Raw genomic sequence first — 24,741 nt, 5'->3', positions numbered from 1 at the left:
GGCACCATTTGCTTGATGAGATTTCGAGATATGAAGAAATTTGTTTTTCATTTGTATGGCAGCCCCCCCCCCTAAGAGAAGGGGGAGGAGTATCTAACCACCATAGAAACATTTATTGCACCCTAAAACCTCTATATGCCTAATTTGGTTCCATTTGCTTGATTAATTCTCGAGTAATGTAGAAATTTGCGTTTGATTTGTATGACAGCCCCCCCTTAGAGAGAGGGTTGGAGTGTCTAACCACCATAGAAACATCTATTACACCCTAAAACTTCCACATGCCAAATTTCGTTCCATTTGCTTGATTAATTCCCGAGTTATACAGAAATTTGTGTTTCATTTGTATGGCAGCCCCCCCTTAGAGAGGGGGATGGAGTGTCTAACCACCATAGAAACATTTATTGCACCCTAGAACCTCCAAATGCCAAATTTGGTTTCGTTTGCTTCCCCGACCCCAAAAACCGCTACATACCAATTTTCATGTCGATCGGTTCAGTAGTTTCCGAGTCCATAAGAATCAGACAGACAGGCAGACAGACAGACAGACAGACAGACAGAAATCCATTTATATATATATATATATATATATATATATATATATATATATATATATATATATATATATATATATATATAGAAGATATGAAGTAGTGGTATGACAATTTTAATTTTTTTCTTATCACTACATGAGAGTAAAATGAATCAATTTTACGATGAATATGAATCGCATTTAATTATTTACTTTTTAGCCCCGAAAAACTCAAAAATAACAAAGCCGCATGAGGTGTATACTTAATTTTGCGATAGACTGTATATATTTGTATGCTATATTTATCATCCATCTGGGACGTAATCTTATAATAGGTATATACATGTGATTTCATTACAGTTTGGCCCTTTTTTTATCCTACGTTTCGTTGAACCAATTTTTCCCATCAAGATGCGAAATGTTGTTCATATGGTTAGAAATGTTTCACGGGGCTGTAAACCAGTTTCCTGGATGGAGCGTTGAACTTTGCAATCTACTTTACACTTTATATCTCATTGTCTGAAAAACAAACCTACCGTTCTTGGATGAGCTCATCCGCCATGTATATAGCGAATATAAGGATACCAATTGATTGCTTATTTCCGTCCGTTGGAACCGAATCAGAACAGATTCGGGATCGCATCGCAGAAAATATAGCGTCTTCAGCAGGGAAACTAAGTACATAAATAGCGATACTAACTTTTGGACCGCGAAGAATACTGTGATACAAAAACTGTAATTTACAATTGTCCCAAGTGTACGCGTAATTTTTTAGTTTTTGTTTCCATTAACACGCTGAGCCCCGACCGAGCTAGGAAGCTAATTGTCGGTCCGATGAAACTCTGTAACATGCGAAATTTAGAACAAATTTTCGGCACAACGACATATGGACGTCTAAGAACTTTCACGAAAAAGCAGAATTGGGAAACGAATTTGTATTTCGATTTTTTGTATTTCCTGTTTAAAAATGTAGCAACGGTTAGAAATATTCGGAACATATTCATATTTAAATTGTTTAAATAGCGATATGGAGGTACTAGTAATTTGGGTTCAAATATCATCCGATTCATATTAGCACTTTATAATATAGCCTGTAGTTCATAGTTCATATATAACAGGTCCAGGAATAAATGAAGAACGCACTTTGTAGATAACTTTTACAACCCCAAGGAAATACCGAAATGTCCAGGCAACCCGGTATGTCCCGGAACCCATATAAGAACGGTACACCTATGTTTTTTTACGCGGGGGATACGTACCTCGTAAAAAAACCGCGTAAAAAAACCGCGTTGATTGGAAAATCCGCGTTAATTTGAAAATCCTCGTAAAAAAAACCATGTCACCTAATGATAGATATCAAATGGGGCTATCTTTACGTAGAACGGAAGTAAAAAGTTGAGTGCTGCTCGATTCCGAAAACCCGTAGTTTTTTCCTGCAATTTCGTTGGTTACTGGTTCGGTTTTCCTCACGAATGAGATCATCTGCTGTTGCTAGAAGATTCCCTAGTAATTTGTACACTCTTCTGCCGATGCACGTGCAGTACCACTGTTGGACCGTCCAGAGCTAAGTAGACAGGGAAAGACATTCACGAATAGCTACCCGTAAAAACCCTGTCCCGTTGTACCGCCCGGCGAGCTCCCCGTTACTCAACACCTAAAATCCACGTAAGAATCGTGATAAGATGCGGCACTAAGCGCTAAACTCCGTTACAAGCACTAATTACCGTAATTTGCTCTGAGGGAACATGAGAGAAAAATGTGAGCTGAGGGGAAGATGTGATATTGCACTGGTCTTTTTTACGCGGGTACCGCTAAAATTCCGCGTAAAATTCCGCAATTCCGCGTAAAAAAGTAAAAAAACGCGGGTGCAGCGAAAAAAACCGCGTTAATTGGAAAATTCGCGTAAAAAAACCGCGTTAATTGGAAATACCGCGTTAATTGGAAATTTCGCGTAAAAAAACCTCGTATAAAGAACCGCGCAAAAGAAACCGCGTAAAAAAAACCTGGGTGTATAGGGCAAAAAAACATCCCAATGGCATGCACCCATGAATGCCAGGACCCAGCCCCACCGATGGCATCGATTGCGCCCGCCGAATCCGTGACGATTAATAGTGGTTTAATTTAAGGTATCGTGACAGCTTCGAATATGCCGGCTGTTTCGGCCTAGAATACTTGGTTAATATCAGCAACTTTCTTGCTGGAAACAAGACATTTATTTAAGACATTTATTATTTAGACGTGCTTCGTACGTCGACTAAAGAGCAGCGGTTTTGGTATGGCTGTAGGCAAGGGTGGGGCAACATCCCAATTATGAGTAATGTAATGCTTGTAATACTAACCCAGAGCCAATCGCAAGCAATCGGTTACATATTACTAACATAGCTGCCCATGACTGCATAGGAGACGTAATCACCAACACCATTAGTGTTGAAATAATCTGTACAGTTGAAGGATATTATCGGCAAGAAAAGGGCCTAGGAGATTTTGCGGATTAAAACATATTTTTTTCCATTTGGAAAACGCTTACGTCTATTTATGCGGACAATCAATCGTTTCAATGAACATTTGTTCACATAGCTAGACGTAATCACCAGGTTACTCTGTCTGTAGCGTTAGTATTTACATTTCCGATGATAGTCAAAACGTCTCCGTCGGTCCGTCGGTAGTTTCAGTTGTTATCGGATAAAATCAAAAAGGTTTGGAAGAAATTTAGTGAAATGTCTGGTAAAGGTGCTCTGGATTTGTTGCGAGTCTAAATAGAATAGTACTATTTTCCTCAATACTCTGGGATATGATAAGGGATATGAACAGCAGGTTCGTGTTTTTCAATTGATTAAATCCGCAATGTTGGTAATTTGCAACATGATTTACCGATATCATGATCAATTGATCAAAGATGGTGGAGTGACTTAGTCCAACGGTATGAGTAAATGCTGAGTATGTGGAATAATTCGATGTCGAATCCGAGGAGTTATAACGCTGAGAACCAATATTATTTTATTTTTACTACTGATCTGATTGTTTCATTATCTACTTGAAGATTCAAATGCAGACATTTAGGTAGTTGTAATATTAAAAAAAAACAATTGCTTCTCTTTGTTCATTGTTCAGTGCAGTGTACGAAAAATAGTAATTATATGAGCAGTGTTTCAATGGTTTTTTATATTCATCTATTAGGAAACACTAAGTAATAAGACACTATCGTGACAGGCATGTTTGGACTATACAAAGAATGTGATTCAAATGTAGATTTAGCTTATAGCACATAATACTTATAATTGTTGATTTTCGAACGATGTATGAAAGCTGTATGGAACTACGTCTGTTATGTGGACATTGATTTTTCTGAAACGTTTTTTCAAAATTGTTCAAATGTTTTCAACCAAAAAATATTTGTTTGTAAGTTGAGCAAACGTATTACATTGCGTAGGATGCAAATCGGCGAAAAAGTCGATTTTGTTCATTTTGTCGCTTACGTCTCCTATACAAACATGGGCAGAAAAATGATAAGAAAAATTTTCAGAATAATGAAATCCCGGCCCCGTCAGGCTAACGCCATATGCGCCATGATAAAAATATACATTTTGGATAAAAAGTAGTAAAAAAGTTGGATAAAAGTAGAAAAATGCAACACTTAAGTTGTGCAACAAAACCTGTTCCACTGCTTTTCAGCACTTTGATCAATAAAAAGAATACAATTATGAAGTCGCGTTCGTTCTGACCAATTTGCCAAATGGTGCTTGTCAACGAAACTTTGTTCGTTTGCTGTTGTAAAACAGCTGATTGCTTATGCATTCGGGATGCCAAAATATAGACAGCTGAAGCGTCCACAACATTACATGATATAGTTTCGATTTTAGAACATTGAAATTAACTGACGCTTTATCTTATTGTTTAATATTTTGTCCAATACTGTAAATCACAAACATTACTTGTACCGTCGATGGGGGTGAGATTGGGTTGGATTGACAAATATTGCGAATATTTTCGAAAGCTGTAACAGGTAAGTAACTTTCATCTTAACATTGAAATATTATATTTTTTCTTGAAATAAGCTTTATTTTAAATATAAAAAATGATGTTTTTCAAATTGTATATAATCTAGTTTGTATATAATCGATTCTGACCTGTATATGAATGCTATTATGGATGCTGTGAAATGCTTTTCGAAAGTTCGGGTATAGAGATTGTATGTGTCTACTATTGTCGATTGTATTTAAAATGATAAGCTGAAGTTGAGCGCCGTTTGAAAAGTTTATGTTTTTTGAATTGTGATTTATTTGATTTATGTGATTTAAATTAATGGAAATATCACACTCGTTACGGAATATACTTTCGAAATAAAGAAAAGTAGTTAAATGCATAGAAATTCAAAAAAGCTTAACATTCCAATGAACTTGTAGTGTAGGATGCAAATGTGACCCACAAAATAAGACGCGAACCTTTCGGCAAAAAAAGAACAAGAAACATTTTCTATGTAAATAGTCCAACAACCTTGAATGCATTCTCACCTTCATTCCCTTCATGCTCTCATCGTAGTGGAACGTGTGTTCCCATGGATCGACACTATTTTTTTTGCGCGTAAAACAATAAACCACGCTATCGGACCGCAACAGAAGAATCATCATCGTATCTGCTGGCCATAGCGTCTCGTTCTCGCCGATCTTCGGCAGCCACCTCCAACAAAGCTGTCACACGATCGAAATGGTCAGCGCACTTCGGCTTGCCTTTTGTCTCCGGGGGGTACGTTATGATGAGCATGATGCGAGTGTCTCTTCAATTGCCGGCCACTTGAACCACTTGAACGCCACATTTTGTGTGGTGTTACCATTTGTATGCGGCTTTCATTCTTCGGCGCACCGCGACGCGGCCAGTAGCATTTAGTGACGGCATGAATAGACATCGCACACCGACCAAATGTAATCTGGGCCCTGATTTGGGTTTGCGTTTAATTTGTGTTAGATGCCCCTCTCATTGGGGCCCGCGAGTTTCGTCGGTTTTCTTTTAGATGTTTTCGGCGTTGATTTATTTTTTTGTGACTCCCCAATTTATTTAGTTTTTTTTGTTTGTATCGTGATTTAAAATCGATTAAGTAAAGCTCGGAACTAAGTGTTTTGGTGGGCTCGCCCCTTACTTCGTTGTATTCCTACCGGTTTTACTTACCTAGTTTGTTTTTGATATTTAAAGAAGAGAAGAACAAAGTGTTTCAGTGCGATGAACCTGTGCGGGGATCTAACCCCGGTGGCGGCGGTTCTTTCTTGTAGTGCATGTTTTTATAGCCCTGCGTTTCCCTCATAATTGCCTTCATACCTTTCTAGGAAGTGATGAATAATTATTCAAAACAGCGGTTGAGTGGTGCAAAAAAGTGGAATCAGTTGAAGGAAGAATTCAATATGGAAATTTGATAAATAGTACAGACGTGCGTTATTTGTGTGTGAGTGCTTTGGATTGGTCATTCTTATCATTAATGGTGTGGTTTCAATCTGTTATCTGTTAATCTGAGTGCAGTTATCGATATACCAAATGTGTAGGATTTGGCGGAAAATAACGTAGAGCAAATTCGGGGAACTAATTGTGCATAACATTCCAAATCACGTCATTTTGGCAAAAAAGTGCTGTCAAATCGAATTATTCTTCCACTAGCTACGCAACTATGTTCGCGCCCAACATGTGTGGCCAATTTGTTCGAGAGTAGCGCATTTGATCCTCCCACAATGGCTAGACTGATTGTTCAGCCGAGACGAATGACCCCGTAGCGGATGAACCATATCTGGATATGTTTCGATCGGCTTTCCTATCGCCGTCTTGATACAGGATGTGAATAAGACCAAGGCTGCTAAGCATCAATAATGTTTCCAAAAGCAGAACATGTACTTAACCCATCAGGACAGAATGGATGGCTCTTATGCATAGAGGGTTAGAAGGTGCTGTGAATCGTGACCTTGATGATGCCGTTTCATTCATTGGGTCTCGGGCGCTGCAGTACAATCAAAAGATAAACACACGTTCAATAGGCTTCAAAAGTTAACCTCCAAACGACACTGCTCAAATGTAATTTAATACGACAAATGATTAGGCTTACTTTTTAAGTAAAAACGTTTAGTTTTTATATAATACTAGCTTACCCGGTGAACTTCACACTGCTTAAAATCTACCGTCTCACAAAATACGCTGAAAGATGATCTAAGATGAATAGGTTCACAAACGCTCACGGACTAACTCCTGTTTGCTGACTTGTTCTGTTTTGTTGTTTGTTCTGACAGCAAAGTGACTTTTGCAGCTGTAGGGTGACTCAAGACGTAAGAAATGACAAGTGTGTTCAGGAGATAACGGAAAATTGATTAAATGGATAACTGGAAAAATCAGGGGTGTCGATTTTACCCAGATTTCCCCTACATGGAATACATGTTTGATACGGAAATAAAAATAAAATAAACAGCTCAAATCGAGCGATTCCTTTGTCGAGTTTTGCGCTTGTCAAAACATTTGGCGATTCATTTTTATTTATACAGAACGGACTGTATTATACAGTGGTAGGCATTCGTTTAGCCGCACCCTATTTTTCCTCAATATTTTTGAAAAAAAACATTCAATAAAAGAAAATTTGTGCGGCAAATTTCGAGTCCAATCGGTAGCTAATATTTAGTATGTCCACCTCCATTTCGGATCACTTTGAAAACTTTGATTTGGCATCGAGTCAGACAGCTTTTAAAGTGTTGCCATATTGATTATAGCCCAACATTCCTGAATTACTGCATTGAGACTGGAAATGTTGTCAAATTGTCATCCGTTTGCATAGACCTTCTCGGCCAAGATTCTCCATAGGTTCTCTATGGGATTGCAATCGACTGCCAGCAGGTCATTCAAGAAGCGGAATGTCCTTCTCGGCCAATCAAAACGTTCTCCAGTAATTGAAGATACTTTTCGGAGTACATGTAACAAGTCCGGACCATCCAAATTGAACTTTTTCGCCGGAAAATACAACATTTCTCGCGTAACTTTTGAAAAGGTCCAATGTAACATTTTCGCCAACTCGAGAAAAACGTAGTTGAAGACCCGAACATTATTTCGCGAATTGTCTTAAAAGCTATCAATCTTTCTCACTGTTTTCACCACTAGCTGTCAAGAATAACTCCGTAAAACCAATCGTAACTATTGTTCCGTGATTTGAGATTAAGGTTGAAGCCTCGGAGCGAAAAATGTTACATTGGACGTTTTGACTGCCCGCGTTTGCACATTGGACATATTACGTTGCACTATAAAAAATTGAAACTAACTAATAAACAACAATCCAAATATCAGCATTTCGGTCTAAAGACATAATTATTGTTATCACTCGTTGAATTGCACTGAAATCGATAACAACACCTGTAAGAAACAAATTCCAAAACGACCGAAGTACGACTGCGAGTTGTATTGACTGCTTTGTTACTTCGGACGTTTCGGCCGTCGGAGGAAAGTGGCGTCCGAAGTAACAGCCGGGTGCTTAAAATTCGAATCTGTACATTGGATATTTTTTGTATCGGCGACAAAAAGATGAAGAAGATAGATACGTGAACGATTGTTTTTATAATACATTCAATGATTGAAAACTAATAGCGTGCATCCATTAACTCGATTTGTTTACATTTGTTACATAGGACCTTTAGGGCGAAAACGAGATGGTTCTGCTTATGGGTGGCGGTCAGTTTCGGCTTCCCTTGAGGTTTCTTCCACATGATGTTTGGTGACTCAATCAAGATACGCTCAGTATGCCTCTTCGTTACTAGAACAACACATTCTGCCTTAATGTATGAGCAGGACATCGTTTCCTGGTTGCTTCGTGTCTTATTCGACCTTTAAGACGCAAAGTAACTGTAACATTTGTTGGACTTTATATCCCATATTTCTGGCACTATTTAAAGAAATTCCGTTCCACTTTCTCAGATAGACCAATTTTTGTTACGATCGAGCGATTAGAAAACTATTGTTCACTGAATATCTTCATTAGTTTCCGCCTCTCTTCCGTCAATAGAATACATTTCGCCATTCCTTTGAATTCTACGTAAATCACTAATATGACCAACCAAAACTCGATTTTTATGCCCTGCGGCTAAACGTATGTCTCGGGAAGAAACGACGTTTGAATGTTTATATCCACCGATGCCGCCTAGTGTGTGTGTGATTGTGATGCACATCCTTCCAATAAAAGTGACTCAAATATATAATCACTACAGCAAATAAGTATCCCGATAAAAAGAAAATTTCTAGTTGTTTTGTAAGTGTTTCAAGTTTTTTTTTCAAGTGCGGCTAAACGAATGTCTATCACTGTATACAGTCTCCGCTTTCTTTTCACTGTATATAATTGAATCATGTATAGAAACGAGTCAAAAAAAAATTTTTTTCTACATGTATTTTTCATTTAAAATATAAAACAAGAATCTAATTTCCTTCAGGGCAAGGTGATGTTAAAAATGTTCCATGGTTTTAATGCATGATAGCGGGTGAGGCATTTTTGATCCACCTAGAAATATTGAGATAACCGCCTGCCACACCACTTTTTTTTCTATTTTGAATGATATAAAATTTCTGTGCAACATAGTTATTTTTATTTTCTATTCTGTGCCTCAAAGAGTTAAAGTTAAAAAATTCCTTTCTCGATAGTTCAATCGCCTCGGAAATTCCAGATCCGTCTACTGATCAACTACTCACCCGTATTCTGAAATGCGATCAAGTCAGAATACTACGAACGGATCGCATTTTTCATTCTGTAATTCATTCGACTCTATCGAGACAATCGAGTTGTGATTATGTGGTAATCTTGCCATGCAATTCAACATAGACGACATTGAGCTTCGAGTTCCATTTTTGTCAAAATGGAAACGGATTTTCGTGTGGAATAAAGACGTCTTTAAAACAAAAAATATTAATGGAAATTAGCTTTACCATTTCAAATATTTTTTGTATGTAACACAGTAACACATTTTCTGCAAGTGGGTGAAAACTATTGAACAAAAATAGTGTCTGGTTATATTATGGTATGTAGACAGGAAATTAGTTAAGCGAGGGCCAGGACTTTGTCTTCTAAGTACAGTAGAACCCCGATTATCCGCTGAAGCGAGATTTATATTAATTTTATAGAACTTTTCGAAATTTGTGAGTGAGTGGTACGCTCTTGATCTTTTGTTTTGGTCATGACTTTCACATTGTCTGTCCTCTGGTATACACAATCATGCAGATGGATAGTTTGATGATTTCTGTGCTGATAAAACATGCTGAAATATATTTTTTTTTGCGTTGGCACTTTATTTTTAGGCCTCTATTGCGTTAGCCGCGATTTTCGTTATTAAAGGTGACGTTGCCAGATTATTCCTCGGATAATCAGGATTCACATAACATGGAGTAATAATTTTCATTCAAATGTTAGCAATGTAAAATTGCTATAGAGAGTAAATTGCTCCACAAACACGGATGAATAATTTTGACTTTTATGTTTCATCAAGGTAAGGTTGCCGCATTTCCATAGATCGATTAAATTTGAGTCGAACAGATTTTAGAATGTAAAAGTCGATTTCGATCGAATTGTGAAATTTGATGGACTTTCAAACCAATTGGATTCCGGAATATGGGTTACTGTTCGATATTGTTCGATATTGTTCCCACAAACATGTTTCATGGCCCATGCGCTAACCGCCTTGTATGACGGATGAAAAACACGATCAGAAGGGTACATGGATATCCAAGATATCCAAGAAACGGGCAATAATTGACAAAGATCAATAACTCAGACGTTGATGGGCTGGAAATCGTTGGATAGTACCATATTCGCCTCAGCTGAGCAAAACAATCAATGTTCGTATTAATGTTGAGTTCCGCAGTTCGACGAAGAGCAGTAAATACAAATAAAAGTCCGTGAATAAAGGAAGCAATATGACTGTGATTTAAATTCAGAATACCGATGTGACTACCCCTCGATTGAATGACAACGACGAAATAATGTGCTACTAAATTGGCTGGTATATCAGCACCAATGAAGTTCTCTGTCATATCTTTAGTTTCACAATTCATGAACGGGGCCTAATAGTAGTTAATTTGGCTGTCCATTCAGAAAGTGTCAAGCGCCATTTTTTTACTAACGATACAGTGATTAATTTTCTTTTTTTCTACTTTGAGACAATCGCTCTCAGGGTCGATCCTTTTTTTGTTTTTAAAGGTAATCAATAAATACTTGATTTTTCTTTAAATGTCTATCACTTTTCACACTATACTATTATCGATTTTGTGTCTGCTGGGTAGTCGATCTGGTCATGAAATGAACTCTTATTCTAACGATAATTTCATTTGCCTTTACACTCTCTTCAGATTCTCTCTGTCTTTCTTTTATTCATTATTGTTCATTCTTCTATCTCTATCTCTATTTCCATGGCTCTCTCTCCATTTTCTTTTACCAGCTTTTTAGTGTGAGTTAAGGTACTCATACACTGCTTGACCGAAGCCAAATATTTGACTCTATTTGACAGATAAAATTTGATCAACGTGTACTCATCAAATATATTCGGCTCAAAACACGACAAGCAAATATTCAGTTATTAGATGCCTAAAATATTTTATCAGTTTGTTGGTCAAACCTGTCGGTACATGGTTAGGTTAACTTAAATATTTCAGTCGAATTTTTTCCATGTTCGATGTTTGACATTGTTTGCCACTGTTGATTATTTAAGAGTGGTAAACAAAATAGTGTTTGTACAAATTTCAAACCAAACTTTATCTGTCAAAAGTGTCAAATATTTGACCTTCGGACAAACAGTGAAAGGCCCCCTTCAGTCTGAGTTAGAGATTTAACCTAATTCTTAAAACTGGGTAAGTATTTTTATGACATATTGACGTAGAACTACGTCTTTCATTAAGGGTTCCAAATCAGAAAACAGGTCACGTTTTCATGAAATAAAGTTAACGTTAATAACTATTTTTGCCTCGAAAGGATTTTGGCGATTTACATGCCAAACAAATTGGAAATTCCCTAAGATTTGTTTGATATACCATACATTACAATCCAACAGTTTGTATATGGCTTAAATTGATGAAAATTGGAAGCATTCCCATTTCCTCATACATTTGTTTTGTCCATTTGTGTGCTTTCCCGAACAGAGCTGTTAATAACGAGCAACTTATCGGCGAGCAACGAAGGGGAAACCGTAAGATGTGAAGTTTCCGTGAACAAAGGAAGAGAAAAAGAACGAAGGGGGATATTTGCCTAGAGTATAAACAGTGGATCTCGCTAAGGCAAACTTTCATTCTTCGTGAGGAAATCGACTAAACAACATCATTGCTGGGCGAGCTGGACGGCGAGGGATCGAATGCCTTTCTCAAGGCAATGGGGGTGGAGGAGTAATATGATGGATAAAGTAAAGTTTTCCAAGGGCCTTTTTGAAGGTTAGAGACGGATAAACTGAAGAAGTTTAAAGTATCAAGTATGGAAGGAAGGGAAACTTTCAGTATCTTTCTGTATGCAAAGCAATGAATATCGCTTGTTCTTCCTTGTTTTGTGTCATCACATGTCTTCGTTTCGGATTCAGCTGTGAACGCGACCAAATTACTCACTCGCTGATGTCTCTAGCATTGAAATCATTGCATCAAACTGACACCATTGCATTAAGGTTCTGAGCTACACAATTGTGTGGGGAATCATCAAGCTATGCTATCATCAGCTCACCAAAAAAATAAATGTTCTGGAATTTGGTCAGTGATTTGGTTTCGCATGACGGTAGGAAAACGCTCTCCACAAAGGATGATAGCTAAGCTAATCTAGACTGGCAATATTAACAGAAAGGGCTTCTGTTCAGAAGAGCGCAAAACGGAGATAAGTGTGTCTATATCTAGTTGCTTCAAACCATCGATATATGGATATTTGTGTGCGTAAGTGCACACTTCATAAACCCGTCTGTAAAAATAGTGTATCTTCGCTACGCTGAAACCTCGTTTGTATCTGCTCCCGTATGCATTAGCACTGTAACGATGCAACAATCGCCTAATTTTTTTATGCTATGATTGACGATTGTTTGGTGCTGCAAATTATGTGGTCGAATGATAAATATAAACAAGAAGGGGAGATAGCGGGAGGGAAATATTTACGCTAGGGTATTAGCAATGAATCTCTGCTGAGGCAAATATTCAGCCTTTTTCCAAGCAGTTAACATTGTTTGTTTTATGTCATCAATGCATTGAACTGACGCTATGGTGAAGCAGGTGTTAAGCTTGTGCATCAAAAAATTTTTTGGGGAATACCAAGTTATTCAATAAGTTACGTTAAGTTATTAATTTATTTGGGCTCGCGTGCCAGTCGCAAAACTGCTTTCAACTAGGATTGTATTTGCGCTAATCTTGATCATAATGAAGCAGTGCTACCCTTTTCGAGGTTATGGAGATTAACAGATAGAGTTTATTTCGTTTATTTAGCCACCAAGATAGTAAATGTCGTTCTGGAATTTTGTATTTGATTTGGTTTCGCTTGCCGGTAGCAAAACTTTCTCCACTAAGGATGACAGCTGCGCTTATGTCGAGCAAGGTATCGTTCTGCGAGCACAAGAATGATTCATCAAACAATTATCGTCAAATTATTTTACAATAAAAAAACATTTCAGGGCGACCAAACTGGTAGAATGGTTATTTCAAAATTTTCGTTGCATTATAAAATAATATCCGCAGTTATAAACAAGCGCCTTGAATTAAACCACAGCGTAGTTCTACGTCAACAATGCGGTCGTGTCTTGAACACAACCTACTATAATTTTTTTTCTACACACTAAATGCATAGCAGTAAAACATAACAAACAAACACGATCAGTAATACAAACGGTAACACAAACATATCAGTAACGTAAATAAAACACATTGAAATAAGATGGTTTGAATGATTTGATTTTTATTGTTGTCGGCGGTCTTCGTCTAAAGCGCTGTATGTCATAGTATCCATCGCCACATACTCGCTTGATCTCCATCTACGAATGGATCAAAAACGTAAAACAATTCAAACATATTCATAATACATTAGTTATTTTTATTCAATCACCAAAATATTCACTAAAATAATTTATTTGGCAGAACAATGATTGCCCGGTCAGCTAGTAAATTCATAAAATGTCAATTGGATTTAAAGTTTATTTCGAACGATTCTTCAATCAGATTAGGTCAAATAACAAAATGTCTCCAATGCTTACAAGTTCCAACATCAATCTTGAAATATGCATAGTTTTGGCGCAACAGTGTCTTTATAGTTTTAATTCATGAATGCGAAGTGAATGTTGTTAAAATGACCGGTGCAATATTCAGATAACATGACATTTCGCAAGTATGTTATGAATACAAGAAATTGCACGTACAACAATTCCCAGGTTTAATGCATGTGATTTGTCTATGAAAAAATGTATTTTTCTGTTGTACAAAGAACACTATTCAGTGACATTTTCTTCAGGCGTTGCCGTCGATAACTGCACCTCAAGTGTACAGATGTGAAGTTGACCTAGTGAAAATGTGTTACACTTTTGACATCTGCATTGTTTCCTGAAAGCGCATATAAATTGTTAATAACGAAGAACATTCGCAGAAACGATATCCTGTGTCCACGTTGCAGAAATTGGAGCGTCACTAAAAGGTAAGTTTTTCATCATAAGCTAAACTGACCAGACGTCCCGCGTTTCAACAAAATGTTCCGCGTAAGAATCCGCCCCGCGAAACGTCCCACATTTGGCAAAAGAAACGAAAATGTCCCGCGATATCAATATATTTCAATATCACAATTTGATCATGTTGATTTTCTTAAATGGATGAACCTCAAAAATACTTTTATTTGGCAGACTGTTCAAGAGCGCTTCTAATGCATCCAAAGATTAATACGTTGAGCTGGTTTCATCGCACTGACATTGGGCTTTTTGTTTAGAGAGTGTCAACTGGTAGCGACAGCAACCAAATTAGAAATGATTTTTATAAAAGTCCCCTATTGATCCGCAGTGACCAACGTGAGTCAGACGAAAAGTTCATCTTTGGTCCCCTAGCTCGGTCAGGGCCTAACGTTTTGAATAAGCCGGAAGAACTAGTGTGTACTCGACAGGAAGAGGCAGAGTTGTTTGATGAAGTATCGTAAATGAAGCGCTGGGCGGTCTTACGGAAGTTGGCCGGAACCTGAACCATGGCCGATGAAAAGATGTATATCGGCGTGTTATTTTACCTTTTCGTGACTTTGGTGGTCGTCTGTCTCTCTATTTTGGTCATTCGCCCAAAAGTTTTCTATCGGGCGCAACTGGGGAATGTTGGAAAGGTTGGTGGTCATTGCGACAATATTTATCTCCAGCCGATCCATCCTCCAGTGATCCTTTAGCATAATGGGCTGATCCCAGGGACGGCATAAAGACCACATCACCTTCCCAACTCCGGCAAGCACTTCGTACTATATATCTCCCCGTTAACTATATGACTCAAAAGAAGAGCGGCTTGGACATTCCTTTCACGTCTGTCAGAGAAGGACCTTCTTCGAGAACTTGATGTGAATGATATATTCGACGTAATTGCTTACCTGGGGAACGTAATGTACCCGGTCCCCTGTCATTCGTTGAATTCTAGCATCAAGTACGTCTCGTCTTTCATTATGAGTACGAAAAGAAGTTTTTCACCAGCACCTCAAGCTACTCCTTCTGCTGCTCAGATACGACCGGTCTCGTCTGACGCTTCCGCATAAAAATGTGCATTTTGGCCAGATTCTTCTCCACCGTTTGGCCGATTGCTTCGATCTCCCGGATTAAGGAGCGGCAAAGAGATGATATTGTAAATACCAGATCGGCTCTATCTGGCGGTCACAAAGTGCCTCAGGATGTCCAACTCTTTCGCTGTGGGGTGGGGCTTGCAGTATGGAAAAATCATCAAGTTGCTTGACAGTGCTGCTGCAGCGAATCAACAGCCTTGAATCATTTTTGATGTAGACTTAATAAACGTAAGATTTGAAGGAAATTTGTTCCTATAAATTATCTTTCATCGCCATCCGAAATTAGTTCATTTTTTTGAATGCATACGTTAACACTAAAATCGATGAAAAATGAATTGGAATTTTCGAGCATTCCATTCGGTAATTTGAAGAAAATTGTAGAATTTGAATCGTGCTTGCCAGGTTTAAATGGTCTGATTGGGCGAGTGATTTTCGGGCGTAAACAAAATCTAAACCACCGAAAAATCACAACTGAGTGCCGATACTCAGAATGAAATAATTCTGATCAGTTTAGACTCGCTAAACTATGGTTTATGTTCACATAACGTATATACATAACGTTTTGTTTTTTGTGTCCCGCGTTAGACCTCTGACCATCTGGTCACTTTATCATAAGCCCTCGTTTAAATTTGCATTGAGATAATCATCAATCATAAAAAAGCATCGGAAATAGATCAATTTTAAGAGAAAAAATTAACCAACTACTTTTTTTACATTTTGCTATAAAAATAAGTGAATATAAAATAACCAATCGGAACAATCATTTATTTTTAGTCGCACAGGAATAGAGTTCAAAAATGTCTTGCTCTCATAACAATAATAAAATCGAACCGAATGTGATAGGTACTCATTTCAGGCGTCACGGATCGTATTTTCACAAGAACAACATCCCCAAAATAGGTTATGTGTCAGGTGGACCCATTAAATAGATTGATGTTACATTTTTTTGGTGCTATTTCACGATGATAACTCAGTTGAGGCAATAAATTTACTTTGGTACGAAACAGTCAGCAAAAAAAAGGCAATCGACGATTAATTATGCTGATTTTCATTCCACTCCCGATTGTGAGCTCCCCAAACTGTCCACACATATTTGTCTCGTTCTGTTTATAGTTTTCATGTTTTCGAGAGCTCGCGCTCCAGGCCAAACAGAAATCCTGTCGACTCATGCTGATTACCGCCGCCGCCGACCTTCACAAGGTTTCGAATTCCTTCGAAACTCGTTCGAAAAATTTGTAAAAGTGTGATATTTTTAGAAACACAATGCGCTCCTCTCGTTTTCGTCAATCCTTTCGCCAACTCATAGCTATAAATGTGGCCACCGTGCGTGTCGAGCGCAGATGTTATACGGGGAAGCTAACAGAGATATAAGTGTGGCCAATTGTTTCATTATATGGCTCATTACTGGCCAGTCGCCCACACGCGCATTCTCGGAGAATGCCGTTCGTCATTAGTGCTAAATCCTAGAATGAGCAACTGCGATGAATGCTAATGTTGCCTTCGTCAATGAAGCGTTGAACGGATCGAATTCGTAGATGCCCGGATTTGGAGAAAAGTTGTGGTGGGGCAGGATTAATTCTTCGTCGGTTTGATTTATTTATTTAAATCTACGGGTAATTAATAAGCTGAACCGAAAGCGTTGTAATTGTTTCAAATCCAATTTACGCTGAAAATGGTTTTCTTTCATCGTCAAATGAAAAGCGCGCCACCGGGTAAGGTGCTGAACTTCACGTGAAAATCGATTCAAAGCCATAATGATCGACAGTGACAAAATCCATATCATGGGTAAATTTTGTTTTGGGTGATGGAAAGGCTTGAATCTAATCACCCTTGATTTACACTACGAAACGATATTTTTTGACAAAACTGTTAAATACCGTTTTGTCTCATATTCCGAACAGTCTCAAGTTCCGAACGCTTCATTTTTAAATATAAATTTACTAAACTTTTATGTTATAAATAATTGAATAATGGAAACACAGACATTCTTTGAGGTATAGGCTTCATTTTGACATAATTTACAGGTATCAATACAGCCTATAATTTATAATATTAGACATTTGCAAAAAAGGGACAGTCAAAACCAATGTTTGCATTAACAAATTCCGTAAAAAACAAGCATCGTTCATTTTTCAGTTTTTGTAGTTGTTTCAACTGTTTTGGTTGTTGTTTTCGTGTTAAGTGCTAGAGAATGTAGGAAACTACAATAACTGGGTGTAAAAAATGATATTTTATGCAGAAATCTCCATTAAAATTAGTATTGAAGTAGTGTTCAGAATATGAATCAAATTTCTACGCATAATTCAAATTCCGAACACTTCATTTTCAAATGTAAATTTACTGAACTTTAATGTTATAAATAATTGAATAATCAAAACCCTGAAATTCTTTGGGTTATAGCCTTCATTTTAACATCATTATTACACATAATTTATAATGTTGAGCATTTGCTAAAAAGTGACAGTCAAAACCAATGATTAAATTTTTACATTAGCAATTTCTGTAAAAAACAAGCATCGTACATTTTTAAGTTTTAGTAGTTTTTTCAACTATTTTGTTTGTTGTTTTTATGGTAAGTGCTAGACTTTGTACGAATCAACAATAGATGGATGGAAAAACGATATTTTATGCAGAATTCTTCATTAAAATTAGTGTTCGGAATATGAATCATGTTTCTACGCATGATTCAAATTGCGAACACTACATTTTTCAATGTGAATTTACTGAACTTTTACATTACAAATAATTGGATAATCAAAACATTCACATTCTTTTGGTTGTAGACTTCATTTTAACATCATTTACAGGTATCGATACCGATATAGCGCCCTTGGTCCCGAAGCCATGTTAACTATAAAAAGCAAATACAATCAATCAATCCAAATACAAGTCAAAATCCATTTTTTTGCGAGTATAACATTTTTCAAAAAAAGACTATTTTTTTTAATTTTAATTTGATATATCGATCATAAGAATCGGTCCAGTAGTTCAAAAGTTATGATTTTTTCAAGAAATGCATCTTTGCTGTTCGGAATTTGAGACAAAAGTGTTCGGAATATGAGTCAGTGACAGAAATGGTGTTCGAAATTTGAGACAAAAGTGATTAAACATATTTTTAGTTTTTCACCATGAATATTTATTTGTAAATCAATTTTATTATAGTCAATTTAAAAAGAAGACTCTATTGTATCCAAAAAATCAATTTAACTTCACGAAAGAGTACCATTTTGAGTAATGAAACACTGTTTAATGACTATCAAAGTTTATGTGTTCGGAGTTTGAGACAAAACGATAATTCAAAAACATTACATTCGAATTAATTTCATGATCTATTTTGTATTTTCAAATTTGTTTCAAGTCTCACATCATCTCTGTTTGGTCAATTTGCACATATAATGCTAAATATGATGCTAAACGGGATAGATTTATTTTATAACTAGCTGATCCGGCAAACTTTGTCCCGCCCAAATTTTGTTTTTGTTACAATACCTTCAAACATTCACGTTTTCTTACTAAGCGCAGGTTCATGAGTCCAATCGCAGAACTGTTCATTGATTGATTTTCTAATCGACTCCGTTGAATTTACCTTTTACAAAAAAAATCCTAGTACTTCTACCAAAACTCATCATTATAATATAAGATTAATTTCAGACACAATTCTCGTTAAAGATTTTTCAATACTTGCAAACACCATGTTTCTCCGTTACATGGAATAAATGTTTGATACAGAAAATATGATAGAATAAAGACGGACCCTTCCCCTCTTCTCCCCCTCCCCTCTTCCTCATAGAAACGTTTCGCGCTCCCTAAAATCTTCAAGTATCGAGTAATGCTGAAATTTGTCTTTCTATTGTATGGCAGCCCCCCCTTAGAGAGGGGGTGGAGTGTCTAACCACCGTAGAAACATTTTTTTCACCCTAAAACCTCCAGATGCCTAATTTGGTTGCATTTGCTTGATTAATTCTCGAGTGATGTAGAAATTTGTATTTCTTTTGAGTGGCAGAACCCCCCCCCTAGAGAGGGTGAGGAGTATCTAACCACCATAGAATCATTTATTACACCCTAAAACCTCCACATGCCAAATTTCGTTTCATTTGGTTAATTAATTCTCGAGTAATGTAGAAATTTGTGTTTCATTTGTATGGCAACCCCCCTTAGAGAGGGAGGAGGGGTCTCAAACTATCATGAAAACCTTCCCCGGCCCCAAAAACCGCCCACATACCAATTTTCATGTCGATCGGTTCAGTAGTTTCCGAGTCCATAAGAATCAGACAGACAGACAGACAGAAATCCATTTTTATATATATAGATAGATTTAAATTATTATTGAAATAACAGGTGCATGTATAAAATAAGTTGGGCCTGTTCACCCAAAGTCGTTATCAAAATTTTCTCATACGTACAAAAACATAGTAAGAAACACACAACGTTTCGCATAATGAGCGTTTGTTCTGGTTAGGGTGGTATATTTTACCAGGGTCCAAGTAACAAAAATGATTCCTTCAAGAGCAGCATGTGATAAGGTCTATCATCTTTAGTTAACAAAACATTGTAAGTCGTTATCCACCTCTGATCATTTAGCCCCCAAACAACAAAGTAATTTAAATGTGAATCAATTACCCAAATTATATAAAATATTTGTCTACCTCTCCCAGAATATGTGAACAGTCGTTCAAGCTGATCATTTGTTAAAGACATCAGGTTGAATAAACGAAGTTACACAGAAGATTCCTGTGAATTTCTACGATGCGCACTAAATTACACCCGAATTGCTACCGATAAAGTGAAAGTTTCTGTTTATATTTTGACATGCTATCAGATACTAGAAGAATGCTGTATTAAATGACTAAAATATGAGTGAAAGTTATTATTTAATTATATTTCAACAATTTTTTCATATGTTCCTCAATGATTTTTTAATAAGTTTCTTGCTAAAATTCATTATTATAATATAAAATCATTACCAGACAGAATTTTCATTTATGTTTTTTTCTTCACTTTCAGAAAAAAACATGTTACTATAGTACATAATACATATATTTAATACAGGACGGACTTCATTATCAGATTTCTCCGATTTGTTTTTCACTCTCACTGTAATATAATAGAATCCTGTATATAATCGAGTAAAAAAAAATTTGTTATTCGTTTTTTATACATATATTTTTTGTTTTTTGAATATAATTTATAATTTAGTTTTCGATGCATCCCCTTAAAGTCAGAAAACGCCTTTCTCACACGGAAAAAAATAAATATTTCCAGAATCTCTCGGAAGATGATAGACGATCACATTTGATGAAAAAAAACCTTCTATGCATAAGTTCGAAATTCAAAAATTATAGAGTTATAGAACTTTTTTTTTGTTTCGGACTATGTTACCCCAAACTGACTCTACATTGAAAAGAACGCTACGGAAGACGATTCTGTTGCTTCCATTTGAAAGATGAGAAAATTTAGTGCAGGATATAGTAGTGGAACATCTAAATTAGTGGATTTAAATAACATTTTGGAAGTGAAAACTTAATATTTAGTAAATTTGTTGAAAGTTAGTAAATGTGCTATTTTCAATTTCATCCTAAAGATTCATAGTAATCTTGATTGTTTCTATCAATTAAATAAAAATTCTCTAACCGCCCACAATTTGTTCTTTGACATGTGCATGTATGAAATAAGTTGGGCCTGTTCACCCAAAGTCGTTATCAAAATTTTCTCATACGTACAAAAACATAGTAAGAAACACACAACGTTTCGCATAATGAGCGTTTGTTCTGGTTAGGGTGGTATATTTTACCAGGGTCCAAGTAACAAAAATGATTCCTTCAAGAGCAGCATGTGATAAGGTCTATCATCTTTAGTTAACAAAACATTGTAAGTCGTTATCCACCTCTGATCATTTAGCCCCCAAACAACAAAGTAATTTAAATGTGAATCAATTACCCAAATTATATAAAATATTTGTCTACCTCTCCCAGAATATGTGAACAGTCGTTCAAGCTGATCATTTGTTAAAGACATCAGGTTGAATAAACGAAGTTACACAGAAGATTCCTGTGAATTTCTACGATGCGCACTAAATTACACCCGAATTGCTACCGATAAAGTGAAAGTTTCTGTTTATATTTTGACATGCTATCAGATACTAGAAGAATGCTGTATTAAATGACTAAAATATGAGTGAAAGTTATTATTTAATTATATTTCAACAATTTTTTCATATGTTCCTCAATGATTTTTTAATAAGTTTCTTGCTAAAATTCATTATTATAATATAAAATCATTACCAGACAGAATTTTCATTTATGTTTTTTTCTGCACTTTCAGAAAAAAACATGTTACTATAGTACATAATACATATATTTAATACAGGACGGACTTCATTATCAGATTTCTCCGATTTGTTTTTCACTCTCACTGTAATATAATAGAATCCTGTATATAATCGAGTAAAAAAAAATTTGTTATTCGTTTTTTATACATATATTTTTTGTTTTTTGAATATAATTTATAATTTAGTTTTCGATGCATCCCCTTAAAGTCAGAAAACGCCTTTCTCACACGGAAAAAAATAAATATTTCCAGAATCTCTCGGAAGATGATAGACGATCACATTTGATGAAAAAAAACCTTCTATGCATAAGTTCGAAATTCAAAAATTATAGAGTTATAGAACTTTTTTTTTGTTTCGGACTATGTTACCCCAAACTGACTCTACATTGAAAAGAACGCTACGGAAGACGATTCTGTTGCTTCCATTTGAAAGATGAGAAAATTTAGTGCAGGATATAGTAGTGGAACATCTAAATTAGTGGATTTAAATAACATTTTGGAAGTGAAAACTTAATATTTAGTAAATTTGTTGAAAGTTAGTAAATGTGCTATTTTCAATTTCATCCTAAAGATTCATAGTAATCTTGATTGTTTCTATCAATTAAATAAAAATTCTCTAACCGCCCACAATTTGTTCTTTGACATGTGCATGTATGAAATAAGTTGGGCCTGTTCACCCAAAGTCGTTATCAAAATTTTCTCATACGTACAAAAACATAGTAAGAAACACACAACGTTTCGCATAATGAGCGTTTGTTCTGGTTAGGGTGGTATATTTTACCAGGGTCCAAGTAACAAAAATGATTCCTTCAAGAGCAGCATGTGATAAGGTCTATCATCTTTAGTTAACAAAACATTGTAAGTCGTTATCCACCTCTGATCATTTAGCCCCCAAACAACAAAGTAATTTAAATGTGAATCAATTACCCAAATTATATAAAATATTTGTCTACCTCTCCCAGAATATGTGAACAGTCGTTCAAGCTGATCATTTGTTAAAGACATCAGGTTGAATAAACGAAGTTACACAGAAGATTCCTGTGAATTTCTACGATGCGCACTAAATTACACCCGAATTGCTACCGATAAAGTGAAAGTTTCTGTTTATATTTTGACATGCTATCAGATACTAGAAGAATGCTGTATTAAATGACTAAAATATGAGTGAAAGTTATTATTTAATTATATTTCAACAATTTTTTCATATGTTCCTCAATGATTTTTTAATAAGTTTCTTGCTAAAATTCATTATTATAATATAAAATCATTACCAGACAGAATTTTCATTTATGTTTTTTTTCTTCACTTTCAGAAAAAAACATGTTACTATAGTACATAATACATATATTTAATACAGGACGGACTTCATTATCAGATTTCTCCGATTTGTTTTTCACTCTCACTGTAATATAATAGAATCCTGTATATAATCGAGTAAAAAAAAATTTGTTATTCGTTTTTTATGCATATATTTTTCGTTTTTTGAATATAATTTATAATTTAGTTTTCGATGCATCCCCTTAAAGTCAGAAAACGCCTTTCTCACACGGAAAAAAATAAATATTTCCAGAATCTCTCGGAAGATGATAGACGATCACATTTGATGAAAAAAAACCTTCTATGCATAAGTTCGAAATTCAAAAATTATAGAGTTATAGAACTTTTTTTTTGTTTCGGACTATGTTACCCCAAACTGACTCTACATTGAAAAGAACGCTACGGAAGACGATTCTGTTGCTTCCATTTGAAAGATGAGAAAATTTAGTGCAGGATATAGTAGTGGAACATCTAAATTAGTGGATTTAAATAACATTTTGGAAGTGAAAACTTAATAGTTAGTAAATTTGTTGAAAGTTAGTAAATGTGCTATTTTCAATTTCATCCTAAAGATTCATAGTAATCTTGATTGTTTCTATCAATTAAATAAAAATTCTCTAACCGCCCACAATTCTATCTTTCTTAATTTCGCTACAATATAAACAATTGCTGGTAAAAATTGAAGAAAAATCTTCAAAAATCACGGTTTTTACCCCACTGTACATATCATAGCCACTTAAAATTCACCTTGAAAGGTTAAAATTTTGAAGTATTTTTTTTTTAAACTGTAATAATCGAGTCCAAAATTGTATATACTCGAATCACATAATCGAGCCCGACCTGTAAATTCGAAGTAAATTCTCATTCATAATATATGTTTGAAAAGCCTGTTTATACCATCTGAAAGTCTACTATAATTATCGCTTCACAACCACAGAGCACGAAGCTCAATGTAGCGATGCCCGAGAATTGTTCGATTAATCGATTAATCGAATACTGCCTACAAAAATCGATTTTAAATCGAACAACTACTACACTCATTGGCTTCAACTTGATATGTCGTGTCGATTAGTAATTTTTTGGAAAAAAAACGAAACATGATTTTTCGGAACATCGGCTTACTTTGAATAATCATATTTCCAGAACGTAAAAGAAACACCTCCCGAATTTTTGGATATGTGATGTAAAAAACTTTCAAGAAAGAATAAAAAAAATATATAGCGCCCTTGGTCCCGAAACCATTCAAACTGTAAAAAACAAATACATTCAATAACCACTAAAACAAAATCCGATTTTTTCGGAAGTGGAATATTATCCCAAAGAAGCCTAGCTAATTGGCTTTAATGTTATAAGTCGATCATCTCAATCGATTCAGTTTAAACTAGTTATGAAAAAAGTGTTTTTTTTTTGGAAAACTAGTAAATTAGATTTTTCTGACCATAAAGAATAAAACTATCAATTTTCACGAAAATTTGAGAACCATCATATCGGTTTGACATAGAATAGCTGTGTATAGATTTTTCGGCGTGATTCGTGTTGTCCGCGTTTACGTTCGCTGCATCTAGATAAAAAAATCATGGTAGTGTGATAGCTTTGTGGCTTCGAGACTTCGAAAACAACAGAGTGGTGTATATTAAGATCAACAAAACCATCTAGGTTTAACCATAAGAGAAGTCTATAAGTAATTTTTCAGGGAGCTATCAATGTAAATTCTAGAAGTTGTTTATTCCTGATATTTCACATGCAAACTCAGCAGAACAACTACAGAGAAAATTCCGGGATTTGAAAATAATATTCAGAGACCAGGAGAGCCAGACACAAAACCCTCTTCGAC

This window comes from Toxorhynchites rutilus, chromosome 2 (genome assembly GCF_029784135.1).
Source record: "Toxorhynchites rutilus septentrionalis strain SRP chromosome 2, ASM2978413v1, whole genome shotgun sequence".
Lineage (NCBI taxonomy): Eukaryota > Metazoa > Arthropoda > Insecta > Diptera > Culicidae > Toxorhynchites > Toxorhynchites rutilus.
The sequence above is the reverse complement of the archived record's forward strand: the minus strand, read 5'-3'. Positions refer to the sequence as shown.